This window comes from Pongo pygmaeus, chromosome 13, assembly GCF_028885625.2.
Source record: "Pongo pygmaeus isolate AG05252 chromosome 13, NHGRI_mPonPyg2-v2.0_pri, whole genome shotgun sequence".
In the NCBI taxonomy this organism is placed as follows: Eukaryota; Metazoa; Chordata; class Mammalia; order Primates; family Hominidae; genus Pongo; species Pongo pygmaeus.
In genome coordinates, this window is record NC_072386.2 from 55,264,586 (window position 1) to 55,282,535 (window position 17,950).

At 38.8% G+C, this 17,950-nt stretch overlaps 1 long non-coding RNA gene across 1 annotated transcript in view; it reads left to right on the forward strand.

Moving 5' to 3' along the window:
• LOC129043445 (uncharacterized) overlaps positions 1 to 17,950 on the forward strand; it is an 80,728-nt gene that overhangs the window by 49,410 nt on the left and 13,368 nt on the right. The window contains exons 2-3 of the long non-coding RNA XR_008504470.1: positions 15,159 to 15,210; positions 16,245 to 16,368. This is a non-coding gene — a long non-coding RNA (uncharacterized LOC129043445). The remainder of the gene's footprint in view (positions 1 to 15,158; positions 15,211 to 16,244; positions 16,369 to 17,950) is intronic.

Consider the following 17,950-nt stretch of genomic DNA (forward strand, 5'->3'; position numbering starts at 1 on the left):
AAAGCAAATAGTTCTCTTGAAACATTAAATGTTTTACAATAAGTCATATTTTGAGTTGGCATATGACAATTTCTGTTTGCATGTTTAAAAAGCTTTTGTACCCAGGATAACAGGTGCCCCAAAAAGTACAATCTGAAGATAATCCAAAATCAGGTGTATCCAGGTCCAGCAAATGACTTAGTCACTCCAGGCTTGTTTCTTTACCTTAAAAATGAGAGAGTTAGGATATTTGCTCTCTAAGCCTCCTTGCAGCTTTGGGACTATGCACAATGTGGACAATCAAGAAATGCTCAGTAGACTGAAGTCCATGACAGCAGAGGCAGTATCTGCTTTTTCTTGTTATGGTGTCACCTGCTACTTAGAACAGAGTATGGCCAGGTTGGGCATGGTAGCTCATGCCTATAATCCCAGCACTTTGGGAGGTTGAGATGGGAGGATCACATTAGCCTAGGAGCTCAAGACCAGCCTGGGCAATATAGTGAGACTCCCATCTCTAAAAAAAGTTTTTTAAAAAAAGTTAGCCAGGCATTATGGCATGCACCTATAGTCCCAGCTACCCAGGAGGCTGAGTTGGCTGGATAGCTTGAGCCCAGGAGTATGGGGCTGCAGTGAGCCATGATCTCACTACTGTACTCCAGCCTGGGCAACAGAGTGAGACCCCATCTCAAAAACAAACAGTGTATGGCACATAGAGAGCACAGGAAACATTGGTTAAATAGATAAAAAAATGACCAGATTGCAGAAACTTTCCTTTTTGCATTTGCCGTAGACTCTTGTCTGATTCAAAAGTCATTCCTCTTTCCTCCTTTGTATCAGAACTCTGTTACTGTCTAAATTATGTCTACCCTCCTCCATCTTGCCATAAGTTTCAGAGGACATGGTCTTCAGACCTAGTGCTAAAAGGTGGCACTAGCCAATTACAGTGGCTTGATTTCTCTTGCTTATGATTGTTGTGAGCATGGTCACATGATTCCATTCTGGCCAATGAGAAACTCTGGTCAATTAGGGAAAAAGTGCTACTGGGGCTCTAGAAAAGTTTCTTCACTGGTAAGATAGGACCCCTCGAAGAAAGCAGTCTTCCCATTGCTTGAAAGAAAGCACCTCTACTTCACTCCTGAAGCTATTCAGCCATCTTGCAATCATTAGAGAGTCAGTTTGAGGAAAGCTAAGACCAGAGTGATGGGGCAGAAATATGGAAAGGATCTGAGTCCATGGTGACATGGTGACATGTACAAGTTCTGAGATAACAAAACCAAAGCAGCTTTTCTTCTAAATTTTTTTATTAAGTGAAATGGTAAATTCTTTATGGTTTAGATAAGTTTATTGTTTTGTTACTTGTAGCCAAAATAATCCTAATAATATATTATCTTTATAGTATTTATGCAGATGGCCGTTGAAAATTAAAGAGCCCTCATTGGCTGTAACATGGAGCTTCATGGGTAGAAAATAAGGAGGCATTTTTCTTGTCCCTTCTCCTGCTATGGAAAATTTTAAGAAGCAAAAACTTTACTAAAATAGGGAAGAGTCTAGTATTTTTTTTTTTAAGAAAAGGCATTCCCATTGCAAATTTTATAAACCGTGAAGAAATATTACAGATCCAGGCTATTTTAAAAATGATTTATCAGGATAGATGTAGTAGAATATTTCCACTTTGAAACAAGGTAACTGTATTTGGTTAAGAAGTTTCTTTACTCTTATTTTTCTTATGGTTGCAGACAAAAGGAATCTATTCCAATTTTTTTTTTTTTGTGAAATCCATGGCAAGAACAAGATACTGACATCAATAACCAAATCAATAAAATACAGGCAAAGCACTCACATCTGTGTCAGTATCTTCAAAATAGAGAAATGTCAATTCAGTATTTATTCAGTGTCCCACCTACAGCAGGAAGCTGGGTGCTGAGGCAAGCTTGCTAGAAGTTCAGGCCTGTACATGATTAGCCTATAGTATTATGGGAGCAAATTATAGGATTAGCCAAGGATAAACTATTATTAGACTTGTCAATATTTGTTAATTGCTGGATAATACTGTGGTGAGACAGAGATGAGATGTATGAAACAGTATCTCTCTCTATTTCAATCCCAAACACACATAAACACACACACATTTTGGACTTTGGCAGTGGATCATGGTAAGCACTCGTCTAAAAGACACTGCAAACTTAATTCTTAGTTACATGGAATTTTCCCAAGATTCTGGTGACAGGTGTCCAAAACTCTGCTCGGATGCTTTTATTTTAAAGCAATCTTTGCTTATCGAAGGCACCATAGAACTCTAAGAATAGACGTCCAAAGCCACACAAAGGAAGTTGTTATAGAAAAACAGAGGCCGGGCACAGTGGCTCACGCCTGTAATCCCAGCACTTTGGGAGGCCGAGGCAGGTGGATCACGAGGTCAGGAGATCGAGACCATCCTGGCTAACACAGTGAAACCCTGTTTCTACTAAAAATACAAAAAATTAGCCAGGTGCGGTGGCGGGCACCTGTAGTCCCAGCTACTGGGGAGGCTGAGGCAGGAGAATGGCATGAACCCAGGAGGTGGAGCTTGCAGTGAGCCAAGATGGAGCCACTGCACTCTAGCCTGGGCAACAGAGAGAAACTCTGTCTCAAAGAAAAAAAAAGAAAAGAAAAGAAAAAAACAGAGCAACTGGGTGATTGTATTGAAAGGAAAGGTCTTTGGAACCTTGATTGACAAGTTCTACCAGTTGCAGCAAATGAGGCTTTCCATTGAGTTATGTGCTCATGACATTCTTAGTCATGGACTGACTTAGCTTTCTTGATCTTAAATAAATAAATCCTTTCTTTTCTCCCGGTTGTGTTTTCTTCCCCACTCATTTGCCCTTCCTCTCTCTTTCTTACAGGTTTGATGGGATGGAAATTTTATATTACAAGAGTACAAAAGTGGGCTTATAGCTTTTCACAAATAGAAGGCCTATCTCAATGGTAAAGCTACTGGTTGGAGGTGGTGATACATGGCGTACTCTATTCTGTCAAGGTCTAGAAGTCTACATAGGAAGGATAAGTCCACATGAGGTGAATTGCATACTTCAGATTCATTATTCTTCTTCCATGCAGTAGAAGAAGGCTGATGTAGTGAAAAGAGAACGGGGTTTAGGGTCAAGCCAGCCTGAGTTCACAAATCATCTCTGTCTTTCATTAATTGTGTGACTGAAATCACATAATTCACCAATATAAGATAAGCCTTGGTTTCTTCATTTGCCAACTGAGATACTAATACAGACCTTGTGAGGATTAAGAGCAGGCATGGGATGCAGGTGAGCACTTACTCATTTTACAGACATTTACTGAGTACTGCTCTGTTCCAGGCATATTTCAGGACAGGACATTAAAATCAAATATGGGCTGGGCACAGTGGCTCAAACCTGTAATCCCAGCACTTTGGGAGGCTGAGGCAGGAGGATCACTTGAGGCCAGGAATTTGAGACCAGCCTGGGCAGCATGGTGAAACCTCATCTCTATTAAAAAATACAAAAATTAGCCATGTGTTTTGGCTCATGCTTGTAATCCCATCTACTCAGGAGGCTGAGGTATGAGAACTGCTTGAACCCAGGAGGTGGAGTTTGCAGTGAGCCGAGATTGCTCCACTGTACTCCAGCCTGGGTGACAGAATGGGACTCTGTATTAAAAAATATATATATATGGCACAGTGCCTGACTCTGAAGAGTTTACAGTCCATTAGGGAAAGCAGATGTGTACATCAATGATTCCAGAAAAGAAACCCAGAGGAGGAGGCGAGAGATAGTGATGATGGCATAGTGATGGAGGTTTTCTACTGATGGCCTCTGAGATGTATTTCAAAGGACAAGTAGGACAAGGAGAAATGAAGGGAAATGCGGTTAAGGCTGAAGAAAAAACATGCACAAAAGCTACTAGGGTTTACCAGAGCGTGAGCAATTATCACTGGGGCTGTATGGTTAAATTGAATGAAGTGATGGAGGCAGTGATAGGCGATGAATTAAAAAAAATTGTCAGGGGCTGGGCACAGTGGCTTATGCCTGTAATCCCAGCACTTTGGGAGGCCGAGGTGGGCGGATCATGAGGTCAAAAGACTGAGACCATCCTGGCCGACATGGTGAAACCGCGTCCCTACTAAAAATTAGCTGGGCATGGTGGTATGCGCCCGTAGTCCCAGCTACTTAGGAGGCTGAGGCAGGAGAATCACTTGAACCTAGGAGGCGGAGGTTGCAGTGAGCCAAGATCGTGCCACTGCACTCCAGCCTGGCAACAGAGCGAGACTCAGTCTCAAAAAAAAAAAAAAAAAATTGTCAGGAATCCTACAATAAAGGACCTTGTGTGCTAAGAAGTGAAGTTTGAACTTACCATGTAATATGGTCACATAGCCTGTAAGAGATAGGTAGATTAGGGTGGAACTCAAGTTATCTAAATCCAAGGTCAGAATGTATTCTCCCATATAGCTCTCTACTTCCTTTAATGTGGTGCGTTAGCACAGTGATCCTAATGTCAGTGCCTGTGGAGGTCACCTATAATAGTATAATCTGGAGTGGAGAATGTTGGATGTGTAGCCTAAGTTTCCCCATGGAGCTGAGAGGCACCCACCTGAAGGTCAATGGCTTGCCTGGGAAAAATAGTTAGGCTATAGGTTCTAAAGCAGGGAGAGTCTGAGCTTAGGTACCAAAACGACCAATGTAAGGAGTAAAGCCCCTCCAAAAGTGAGTGAGGGCAGAATGGAGGATGATACTCATAGGTCAGGCAGCAGGTAAACACAAGAACAGAGGAGGAGGTCAGGAATAAGGATTGCAAGGAGGGAAAGAGGGCTCAGGATCCTCTACATAACCAGGGCTCAGAAGCTTGAGCCTCTTTTTATTTATTAGGTGCTGGTTGCAGAGGGTGTGCGTGGGTTAGTCACCCTAGTTAAAATACACAGGTTGGCCCAAAGAACAAGTCATAATTGGCTCCTCCGGCATAACTGAGATCACCTTGCAGTATACCATGTTTATACTTCATTGAGGAAGCTTTCTACTTCCTTCCTTCATATCTTAGCTTGTGTTTTTCCTTCTTATGTCCTAAGGCCCTCCAAAGGGAAGGTGTCAGTTGAACATTTTCATTATAAAATTTTCTTGAGGATAACCCAGGCTTTAACATTAATTTCAATTATCATTTATTGAAACTTACTTGCCTGAGGACATTATACTAACTTGGAATCCTAAAGAACACTGCTGTTCCAGAAAAATCAGGTTAGATAGAATTTGTATTTAGAGATGTTAGATGGCAGAAGAAAAAAAAAAGGGACCCAAGGAAACCTTGTTCCAGCTGCTTCGTGGGCTCAAGAGCAAATCTAATACATGTATTCAGGTAGTGTCATGTTGGTAAACCTGTTTCGGTTTGTTTTGCTGGGGGTTGATTTCCGGTCAAGTTGTTTGGGTATTAGAACATAATGTGCTGACTCTGGCAGCCCTGGTTTGCTTTGGTAGAGGGATTAATGTTGGTATGTGTCACTGAATGTAACCAGTTCTTTGTATTCTGACTCTTCCTGTCCAAACTAGGGAAGCACACTTCTTCAAGATCACTTTTCAGTGTCAGTTTGTAATCTTGATTTTGAACTGGAAAAAATAAAAGTATACTGGTTTGGTTCTCGCCAAATTCTAACTGGTGCCCTAAATATGTCAACCAACCCCTGCACTGTGTTACCAGCAGGCCAGCTGGGTCTGTAGTCATCCGAGACTCGCTTTTGAGTTGATGTCAGTTACTGGCCCCAAATCCATGCCTTTTGGGGAAAATCTAATGCTCCAGTTTGCAATGGCGTTGATGCTTTTTAAGTAGCTTCAGACCCAAGAAAGACATGGCTCTTTATAAAATCGTTTGCAGATTCAGCAGTGTACTATATATAGTGGCAGGACTTTTTTTTTTTTATCTTAAAAAAATGTAGGAGGCTGTGCCTTTATGTGGAGCAAAATTGCAAAAGTCTTTTCCAACTTGTTAGAGACTCAAAACTTCCTTTAGAATCCTCAGTGGACTTTGAGTTCAGCAAAAATGTAGTGCCTGCATTCTATTAAGTCATCCAGTGAAACCACTGGGGAATCTCAGCTTTCAAACATCATGATGAAAGGATACGGGCACCTTATATCTAGCTCCTGGAAATGGGACTTATCAAAGCAAGTTACGCTAATGCTGGAACCAAGAGTCTTGCTTCATCTTCTTGCTTCTTTCTCCTCCTCTTGCTTTCCTGCTTTCATCTCTTCTCTAGCATAGGGAAGTGAGGGTCAAACAATCACTCACATCCTTCTGAAGGGATCCAAATCTTTTCAGAAGGGTCATGTTTTCTCTTCCATCAGTGCACTCAAATTTGAGACTTGCATTCTTGAATGACTAAGGCTCCTTTTCTTCTGTCCTATAAAAATATCCCTGTGATTTGGAAATGTTCTGATAAACTAGAGTCAGAAAAATCAACAGGTAGAATGTAAACTTAACGACCTTCGTTTGTAAACTCAATGATCTTTGCAGAAATCTTTGTTTTGTTAATTGAAGTATCCATGCTCCAGGAACAGTGTCAGGCATAAAAGCAGTGCTCAAAATATTTGTCGGATGAATAAATAAAGGGGTAACTGTGTTGATCATTAATTAAGTAGGTCCAGAGAGTACAAGGAGCTATTGGAAAAGTAGACTTTTCCACTGTTTTTTCCTCATGGGCTGAAGATATTTGAAGCATGGAGTGGGGGTAGAAGAATGGGTTTGGGAAAAAGTTTGAGAAAAAGTGTAACTTTTAGAGAGTAATGTCAAAGGAGAACAAGAGGCTTAAAAATAAATAGTATGGAATTGAAAGCAGGTATTTGAACAGTTATTTGCACACCAATGTTCATAGCAGCATTATTCACAATAACCAAAATATAAAAATAACCCAAATGTTCATCAACAGATGCATGGATAAACAAACTGTATTACGTATATACAATGGGATATTATTTAGCCTTTGAAAGGAATGACATTCTGATGCATATTACAAGAATGAATCTTGAAAATATTATAGTTAACAAGCCGGAAGCAAATTAAGCCAAAAACAAAAGCAGGACACAAAAGGATAAATATTGTATAATTCCACTTACATTAGGTAAGTAGAATAGACAAATTCATAAAGTCAGAAAGTAAAATAGAATTTACCAGAAGCTGGGAATGTGGGGAATAGGGAGTTTTTATTGTTTAATGTACAGAGGTTCTGTCTGGGAATAGGAATAAGTTCTGGAAATAGTGGTGACAATTGCAAATATTGTGAATGTACTTAGTGCTGCTGAATTGTATACACTGAAATGGTTAAAATGGTCAATTTTATGTTAAGCATATTTTCCTACAATTGGGGGAGGGATAGCATTGGGAGATATACCTAATGCTAGATGACGAGTTAGTGGGTGCAGCGCACCAGCATGGCACATGTATACATATGTAACTTACTTGCACATTGAGCACATGTACCATAAAACCTAAAGTATAATAATAATAATAATAAAATAAAAAAAAAAATAAATAAAAAAGCAAACAACAAACCTGACATTTTAATATGCCCAGGAAGCATGGGAAGCTTGTTTCTTTGGGTTTCTTTTTCTCTGTCATGGCACAGGAGACTTTGGCATCAGTCAGACTTGGTTCAAATCCAAGCCCCACCATTCGTTAATGGTGTGGCTTTGGTGAGGCAAGTTCACTCCTCAGAGTTCCAGCTTTCTTATTGGTAAAATGGAGATAATAGAAATGCCTAATTATTGTGATGTGAGAATCTATGTTACTGTGGAGGTAATACGCTTAGCACAGTGACCTGAAACACGGCAGGCAAGCAATAGGTGATTAATTCATGCTCTCTCCCACTCTTTTCCCTGTGCCTGTGTCTTCCCTCCATCCTCTTCCATCTCTTCAGTTATTTTTCCTTCCATTTTGCAAAATTTGGTTCTCTGATCCAGGCTGTATTAGTCTGTTCTCATGGTACTAATAAAGACATACTGGAGCCTGGGTAATTTATAAAGAAAAGAGGTTTAATGGACTCATAATTCCACATGGCTGGGAAGGCCTCAGAATCATAGAGCAAGATGAATGAGGAGCAAAGTTACATCTCACAGGCTGGCAGGCAAAGAGAGAGTGTGCACGGGAACTCCCCTTTATAAAACCATCAGACTTATTCACTATCACAAGAACAACACAGGAAAGACCTGCCCCTATGATTCAATTACCTCCCACTGGGTCCCTCCCATAACATGTGAGAATTATGGGAGCTACAATTCAAGATGAGACTTGGGTGGGGACACAGCCAAATCATACCACAGGCCTAGATCTCTGACAGATGGTATTCCCTGGCTGGGCTAAGGCAAGAGTTTTGGCAGAGAAAGCAGTTTCTGATCCAGGTGAATGTTTTAAAAACTTTCTGTGTAGTTATTTCAACTACAGTGCATATTCCTTTCTGTGTGCCTCTGGCATTGCTGGCACAGCCTATACATTCCTCAGTGCATTGTGGAATTCAGAGGTCACCCTGTTTATTGGAATATCATTTTATCTTCCTTACACCAAAGCATAAAGGAACTTCCTCAACCCTATGTGTTCATGCCATCAAAGTCCTTGCTTCATGCTCTTTTTGAAGTTATTTAATAAACAAAATGTAGGCACTGTTTTAAAAATTAAAAAGTTCTGCAATGATTATAATGAAAACCTGTGGTCCCTTCTCTAACCTCTTTCCCACTCTTGATCCCAGCTACCCAGAGACAAGTACTGTTAACTTTTACTACCATTAATGCTAGTATTTCACTTCATCTTCTAAATGATGAAATTTTACTGCTAAATCTTATTTTTTATTGAGTTAGGGATTATCAATTGACGTGTTACTATCGAACATGAGAATTTTACTCACTTAAAACTCCTCACAACTCTGCCTCCACATTCTTCCTCTCTATATCCTTCTATTACACAATTTTTGATTATAGTAATTGAGTTGTAGATTACTATTATTAATTGTTGCACTTATATTTTTATAACAATGTAAATCTTATTCTTGTTTTTCATAACAATGTAAATACTGAATCTTGTGTATTTTTATTATTTTTCTTGTACAATTACTTTTTATTTTCTTGAAAATAATCACCTAACTTTCAGTTTGGTAAGTCGTTCTAAGAGCATGCGTGGCTGAAAACGTGTTTATTTCACGCTTCTCTCATTTGATTAATAGTTTGACTGGATATAGAATTCTAGGTTAAACTAATCTTTCTTCAGCATATTAAAACCATTCCATTTTCTTCTAGTGTCTGGTGTTGTTGAGAAGTCTAGTGACATATGGTTGTCTGATCTATTTGTGGCCTATTTTTTCTTTCTGGAAATATTTATGATCTCCACTTTGTTCTCAGTTGTCTGAAATGTTTTGGTGATGTATCTTGGGGTGTATGTGTTTTATTTTGCTTGACAGTCAGGTGTGGGGGGGGTCCTTTCAGTCTGAAAACTCATTTTTTTCTCTTCCAGTAAATTCTCATGTTATCACTTTGATGATATTCTTTATCTCATTTTCTCTGAACTTTTCCTGGAACTTTGTCTTTGAGTATTGGGCCTCCAAGACTGATCCTCTAGTTGTCACATATTTTGTCTCTTATTTTCTCTTTCTTTGACTTTTTTTCTACTTTTTGGAATTTTTTTTTCCATTTTATTTTAGAATTATTTTACTGACCTGTTTATTTTTGGTTATAGTATTTTTAACTTTCAAAAATTTTCTTATTTTTGGAATATTACTTTTTTATAAAATCCAATTCTTATTTTATATATGCAGTATTTTATGTTTCAAAGCTATGAATTATAGAGATTTTTTAAAACATTTTCTTCTGTTTTCTTCATTGACATGGATTCTTCTGAAGTTATTTTTTCTTGTTCAATTTAGTCTGCCTTTCATGTTGGAAGGCTTTTAAAAAATTTGGGTGATCTTTTGGCTGTTCGTACTTAAGAGTGAGGAACTAAAATGTTGATTAAAACTCTGTGTGCATGAGTAGGGCTTGCTGACTGATGATTTTCTCTATACATGGTTTTGTTCAGTACCTTGCCATTTTTAGAGGGAATTCTGACCATCAGCAACTACAGATCCTTTTTCTTGGTCGTATCAAAACCTTTAGTCCCCTGTCGTGTGTGTGCATAGAAGCATGTATAAATCTGGCTGAAATATTCTGGGAATTAAGAAGATTGGGGCTCTGAAAATAGACAATGTTTACTCCCAACTTGTTCCACCCTATTTTCATTCAAAGTTCTGGTTTATTTCTTCCAGAGTGTAAACTTGGTTATTAAGATAAGAGAGAGAGTGATCTGGGTTATGAGGAAAATCTAATGAGTTTTCTATTTGCTGTGTGGGTGGAGGAGGTGGGAATATTCCTTAAAAACCCAGTTTTAGAAAAATCTGAGGCAAAATCAAATGCTTATAAATAGGGACAAGATTAAGTAGATGGTGGTACAGCTATATCATGACATATTATGCAGCCTATACAATAATAATTTAGCCAAATATAAATTATGTAGAAAAATGGTCATAATGTATGGCTAAGTGAAAAAATGCAGGCAATAAAATATGCATAATATAATAGTATTTTATTAAAACAAAAAATATTCTCACTGTATAATTCCTATTGCTCTAAGTATTTCAGTTGTAGGACAAAGGATGTGTTAATAAGACAGGCCAGGAAATGGAACTCTGAAAATAAGACCAAATAGTTATAAGAAAAGTTTGTCTCATTTGATGCAGCTATAAGGAAATTACTTTCCCAATAATTTTGACTTTTTATTTTCTACATAATTTAATCTATGTGGCTCACAGACGCTTTTGCCATAATTATTTGGCCAAATTAGATGTGAGGTATAAGCCCTATGACACTGAGGTATAAACCCTATGACACCAAGCCCTATTGAGTACCCTACAACAACTGTCTCTGGCATGAACTGAATAAATTCAAGAGCCCTGGGGCCACTGGGGACATGTAACATGAAGAATGGAAGTGAGCAAGTTGCAAATATCTTTGGAAAAAAACCCATTTTTTTTTTTTTTTCTTTTTGAGACAGAGTCTCACTCTGTCACCCAGGCTGGAGTGCAGTGGTGTGATCTCAGCTCACTGCAACCTCTGCCTCCTGGGTTCAAGCAATTCTCCTGCCTCAGCCTCCTGAGTAGCTGGGACTACAGCCGCCCGCTACCACACTCAGCTAATTTTTTGTATTTTTGGTAGAGACAGGGTTTCACTGTATTTGTCAGGATGGTCTCGATCTCCTGACCTCGTGATCTACTGGCCTCAGCCTCCCAAAGTGCCAGGATTACAGACGTGAGCCACCACGCCCAGCCGAACCCAGGGTTTTTGTCTTATTGAGGCTCTCAGAAGAAACGCTTCTGGGGTATTTTATCGTTAAGTATGAAAGTGGCTATTGATTTAAAAGTGCTGTGTATTTTTATCATTTTAAAGAAGTGTCTTTGTAATCCTGGTTTTCAGAGAGCTTTTATTTAAAATTGCTTATTGAATTTTACAGAATGCCTTTTGGACGTTTTATATTATAAGGTTTGTCTTATTTGATCCATTGATGTGCCATATTAATTTCTTAATATTAAATTTTTCTAGCATAGCACAATAATTATGACTTGGTCATGGTGGATTATGCCCTTTATGGTATCTTTGAATTTAATTTGCTAGCATTTTATTTGGAATATTTTCATTTGCATTTATTAGTGACAATGATTGATAGGTGCCCTCACATGCGTGTGTGTGAGTGTGCACGTGTGCTTTCACACAAGCTATTATTGTCAGGCACGGACCAGGATTTTTCTTGTTGTTTTTTCTTTCCAACTTTTATTTTACATTCAAGGGGTACCTGTGCAGGTTTGTTACACGGGGAAATTGTGTGTTGTAGGGGTTTGGTATACAGATAATTTTGTCACTCAGGTAAGCAGAATAATATCTGATAGGTTGTTTTTCAGTCCTCACCCTTCTCCCATCCTTCATCCTCAATTAGGCCCCAGTGTCTATTGTTCCCTTCTTTGTGTTCATGTGTACGCAATGTTTAACTCCCACATATAAGTGAGAATATGCGGCATTTGGTTTTCTGTTCCTGCATTAATTTGCTTAGGATTGTGGCCTCCGGCTCCATCCACGTTGCTGCAGAGACTATGATCTCAATTTTTTTCATAGTTGCGTAGTATTCTTTAGTGTATACATACTGCATTTTCTTTATCCAGTCCACTGTTGGTGGCTATCTGGGTTGATTCCACGTCTTTGCTATTGTGAATTGTGCTGCAGTGAACATAGGTGTGCATGTGTCTTCATGGTAGAATGACTTATATTTCTTTGGGTAAATGGAATTGCTGGGTCAAATGGTAATTCTATTTTAAATTCTTTGAGAAGTCTCCAAACAGAACAGGACTTTTCTGAGTAGAGCATTAAATATATGGACAAAAACCGATGGAACTGCAAGAATCAATAGACAATGCATATTTACAGTTAGAGATTTCAGTACCTTTCTCAATAACTGATAAAACAGAAAATCTGTGAGAATATATACAATTTGAACAGCACCATCAACTAATTTGACCTAATTGACATTTGCAGAACACTCCACCCAACAACAGCAGAGTTCATATTCTCTTAAAATTCATATGTAGCATTTATCAAAATAGGCTACATTCTTACGTTCAGGTCTTCATATCTTTTGTCAGCTTTATACCTAAAGTTTTTATATTTTTGATGATGTAAAATGTATTGTTAAGTTTCATGTTCTAATTGTTGTTAGTTTATAGAAAGACAATTGATATTTGTGCACTGCATTTATATCCTGCAACTGCTAAACACATGTTAAGTTTAGGACTTTTTATAGATTTTGTAAGATTATCTGGACAGTTGATAATGTCATTTGTGAATAAAGAAAGTTTACTTCTTCCTTTCAATCTGGATGCATTTTATTTCTTTTTTCTTGTATTATTGTATTGACTAGAATCCCTAATACAATAGTGAATTGAAGTGGTGAAAGAAAAGACCCTTGGCTTATTCCTGATCTTAGAGTGAGAGCAGTCAGTCTTTCACTATTAAGTGTGATGTTAGCTATAAACATTTTGTAAATCCTCTTTGTGAGGTTGAGGAGGTACCCTTCGATTTCTAGTTTGCTGAGATTTTTTTATTAGGAATAGATGCTGTATTTTGTCAAATACTATTTCTGTACCTACTGAGATGATCTCTTGGTTTCTTTTGTAATCTATTAATATCACAAATTACATTAATTGGTTTTCAATTGTTAAACTAGCCCTGCATCCTTAAGATAAACCCCATATGGTCATATTGTATTATCCATTTTCTGTGTTGCTGGATTTCATTTGCTAATATAATATTTTGTTAAGAATTTTTTCATCTGCTCATGAGGAATATTTATCTATTTTCTTGTAATGTCTTCATCTGGTTTTGGTATCAGCGTAACATTGATCTCTTAAAATGAGTTGGGAAATATTCTATTCTCTTCAATTTTCTGGAGAGATTAGGTCATAATGGTATTATTTCTTTCTGAAATATTTGGTCGAATTTACCAGCAAAGCCATTTGGAAGGCCTTGGATGCCAGGCTCAAGAGCTTCGACTTTGCTCAGAAACCTGCGATAATTTCTACGGTAAAAAGATGATGTTTACAAAGTGAGTTTTGGAGAGATGAATCTGGCAGCCATGGGCAGGAAATATGTTGGCAGCGAGGGCAATATAAACAATCAGGAAAACATTATATTCTAATTTCCAAAGTTCCTGCAGAAAAAGCTTTTGTTTAATCTTTCACAGACTGGAAGGAATTTCCTACATAGAAGGGAAACTGACCCCATTTGATGAAAACTGTGAATAGTCTGAAAGATTTTTTTATATGGGGAGGCAATGAGTGGGCTGCAACCATCGTCACTGAAAAATTAATTCTGCTCCCTCAGGTTTCTAATTCAGCTAAATAAATCCAACCTGGCTTGACACTTACTTTATGAAGTAAAGAAAAGTGAAGCCAAGACCAGAGTTAGACTGCAGCATTTTTAAGTGACTGCAATTTTTTAAAGACGATTTTAGATTTTCTTTTCTTTCTAGGTTTAAAGAGTCGTGAAAGAAAACTGGGGCCGGGCATGATGGCTCATGCCTGTAATGCCAGCACTTTGAGAGGCTGAGGCAGGTGGATCACTAGGCCAGGAGTTCAAGAACAGCCTGACCAATATGGTGAAACCCCATCTCTACTAAAAATACAAAAAAATTAGCCAGGTGTGGTGGCATGCTACTCAGGAGGCTGAGGCAGGAGAATTGCTTGAACCCAGGAGACGGAGGTTGCAGTGAGCTGAGATCGTGCCACTGACTCCAGCCTGGGCAACAGAGTGAGACTCCATCTCAAAAAAAACAAAACAAAACAAATCTGAAGGACCTATTCATAATACAACTCTGTAATATTGCCACCTTCCTTCAATACTGGAGATTTGTCCTTTTGAATAAACATGGTCTCCTGTTCTGGGCATGATATCCAACATATTTCATTCCACACTGTTTATTATTTTTATTAAACAATATTGAAATTCGATTTATCAGATTGCAATGGCCAGTCTCAATGAGTTTCATTTTATTGCATTGGCTCTCAGGATAGGATAGGCCAGGCCAGTGCCAACTTAAAAGTTTAGTAACTTAAACTAAAAATAATAATATGAATTTGTCTTAAGGTTGAAACCATCATATTTTATAAGCCCTTTTCAGCTTATGAAAATATTTCCCCAAATATAAGTTTTATGAAAGCATCTTTCAGCATTTCCTTCTGAACTGTGGACTGCAACCCAAACAATGCCTAAACACCTTTCTGATATAATAAAGTGTTGTTGGGAAAAAGCATTGTTAGGGAATGGCTTTCACTTGGCATTAGTTTGAATGACTTGGCATTGTCAACATGGGTGGTGTTATTTTAAACACAGAACATCCTGCACAGTGATTTTCATTGTAAAGTCTGTGATGTCAAACCTCAATAAAATTTCTTTCTGGAAATTGAACTTGTAAAATGTACACATGGCAAATGTCTTTTATTCAAGTGCCTTAAAAACAAAACAAAACAAAAAAGCTCACATTTGGATTGTATACATCTGTTATCTCATCTGGTCCTCATAACAACTATGTGAAGCAACTAAGTCAAATTTTATCATTCACTCATTGTACAGATACAGAAATGGAGGCATGGAGATGGAAGATAATTGACCACGACTATAATAAGTAAGTGGCAAAACTAAGATCAGAACTCTAATCTCTTAACTCTGGCTTTCATGCTTCTACATATGGCATACTGCCTCTCCAGAGGGACAATACAGGGATGGTGATGAAGTGATTCCTAGTTTGCAAGATTCAAAATATACACACTTGGTATATTCATAGCGTAAGCCAATATTACATCCTTGGAGTTGAATATTTTGTCAATAAGTTTCCAAATGTTACAATTCCATAAAGAAATGTCTATGTTTTACTTTTAAATAAGATATTTTTTCCACCCATTAATACTCTGTTTTGATGGTATCTCAGAGAACTTACATGTGGGATTTTAGAAAAAAAAGAGAACAGGCATAGATAATGTGAATTTATTTAAATGTATATAAAACAGAGGTTTCTAACTTCCTATATAGACCTTTTTAGAATCCCCATATAGATAGACACTAGGAGATACAGGAATTCCTGAAATTAAATGTAAAATTTTATGAGTTTAAATGTTTTCTGGGTGGATCTTTTGGTTTCATTGGGCTTTTAAAGTGGGGTTTGTTTCTTGAGAAACAATTACTCTGATAGACACAAAAAATAATTCCTCCTATCCCCCACCAAAGCAGCCCACAAAGATATCTCCATCTCCTGAGCTTTCAGAGAGTGTGCTATCTGTCTGGCATGTTTATTTGGGACCCACTGAGCTTTGCTTTGCCATTAAACTGTTATACATAAGAGGGACTTCATCTCAATAATCTGTTTCAGAGTACACAGAACCCTTTTGTGCCTGTAGTATATGCTTAATATATCATAGACTTAAATGTTGACTTTAAACTCTCTGATAACTAGGGTAAGAACCCATGAGGACTGTGGGATCAAGCAATGCTTAATTAAGGTACTTAGTTGGCAAATTAATTCTAAACACAAAAAAACTAAGTAACAGGTGTGATTATCAAGCTATAGGATAACTTTAAAAATAACCCCACCAGTGTATAGTAACCTAGATGACTGTTACCATTCAATGTAATTCCTTTTCCTGGTTATGTGCTTTTTTGAAGATGATGCTTGTATTAGTCCATTTTCACGCTGCTGATGAAGGCATACCCGAGACTGGGAGGAAAAGGAGGTTTAATGGACTTACAGTTCCACATGGCTGGGGAGGCCTCACAATCATAGCAGAAGGTAAGGAGAAGCAAGTCATGTCTTACATGGATGGCAATAGGCAAAAAGAGAGCTTGTGCAGGGAAATTCCCATTTTTGAAACCATCAGATCTTGTAAGACTTATTCACTATCATGAGAACAGCATGAGAAAGACCCATCCCCATGATTAAATTATCTCCTACCAGGTCCCTTCCACAACATGTGGGAATTATGGGAGCTACAAGATGAGATTTGGGTGGTGACACAGAGCCAAACCATATCATTCCACCCCTGGCCCCTCCCAAATTTCATGTCTTCACATTTCAAAACCAATCCTGCCTTCCCAACAGTCCCCCAAAGTCTTAAGTCATTTCATCATTAACTCAAAAGTCCATAGTCCAAAGTCTCATCTGAGACAAAGCAAGTCCCTTCAGCCTATGAGCCTGTAAAATCAAAAGCAAGTTAGTTACTTCCTAGATACAATGGGGGTACAGGCATTGGGTAAATACAGCCAACCCAAATGGGAGAAATTGACCAAAACAAAGGGGCTACAGGCTCCATGCAAGTCCAAAATCCAGCAGGCAGTCAAATCTTAAAGCTCCAAAATGATCTTGAACTCCGTGTCTCACATCTAGGTCACGGTGATGCAAGAGGTGGGCTCCCACAGCCTTGAGCAGCTCTGCCCCTGTGGCTTTGCAGGGTATAGCTCCATTCCTGACTGCTTTCATGGGCTGGTGTTGCATGTCTGTGGCTTTTCCAGGCACACGGTGCAAGTTGTCGGAAGATCTACCATTCTAGGGTCTGGAGGATGGTGGCCCTCTTCTCATAGCTCCAGTAGGTGGTGCCCCAGTAGGGACTCTGTGTGAGGGCTCTGACCCTACATTTCCCTTCTGCACTTCCCTAGCAGAGGTTCTCTATGAGCGCCCCACCCCTGCAGCAAACTTCTGCCTGGACATCCAGGCATTTCCATACACGCTCAAAATTTAGGTGGAGGTTTCCAAACCCCAGTTATTGACTTCTGTGCATGTGCAGGCTCAACACCATGTAGAAGCTGCCAAGGCTTGGGGCTTCTACCCACTGAAGCAAAAGCCCAAGGTGTACCTTGACTCCTTTTAGTCATAGTTGGAGCAGCTGGGTTGCAGGGGATCAAGTCCCTAGACTGCATACAGCAGAGGGACCCTGGGCCTGGGCCGCAAAATCATTTTCTCCCTCTAAGCCTCTGGGCCTGTGATGTAGTGGGGGGCTGCTGCAAAGGTCTCTGACATACCCTGGAAACATTTTCCCCATTGGCTTGATGACTAACATTTGGCTCCTTGTTACTTAGGCAAATTTCTGCAGGCAGCCTGAATTTCTCCTCAGAAAACGGAATTTTCCTTTCTGTTGCATTGTCAGGTGGCAAATTTTTGGAACTTTTATGCTTTGTTTCCCCTTTAAATCTGAATGCCTTTAACAGCACCCAAGTCACCTCTTGAACGCTTTGCTGCTTAGAAATTTTTTCTGCCAGATACTGTAAATCATCTCTCTTGCCAGACAGCACACTCTCAGGAGATGGAGATACCTTTGTGGGCTGCTTTGGTGGGGGATAGGAGGAATTATTTTTTGTGTCTATCAGAGTAATGGTTC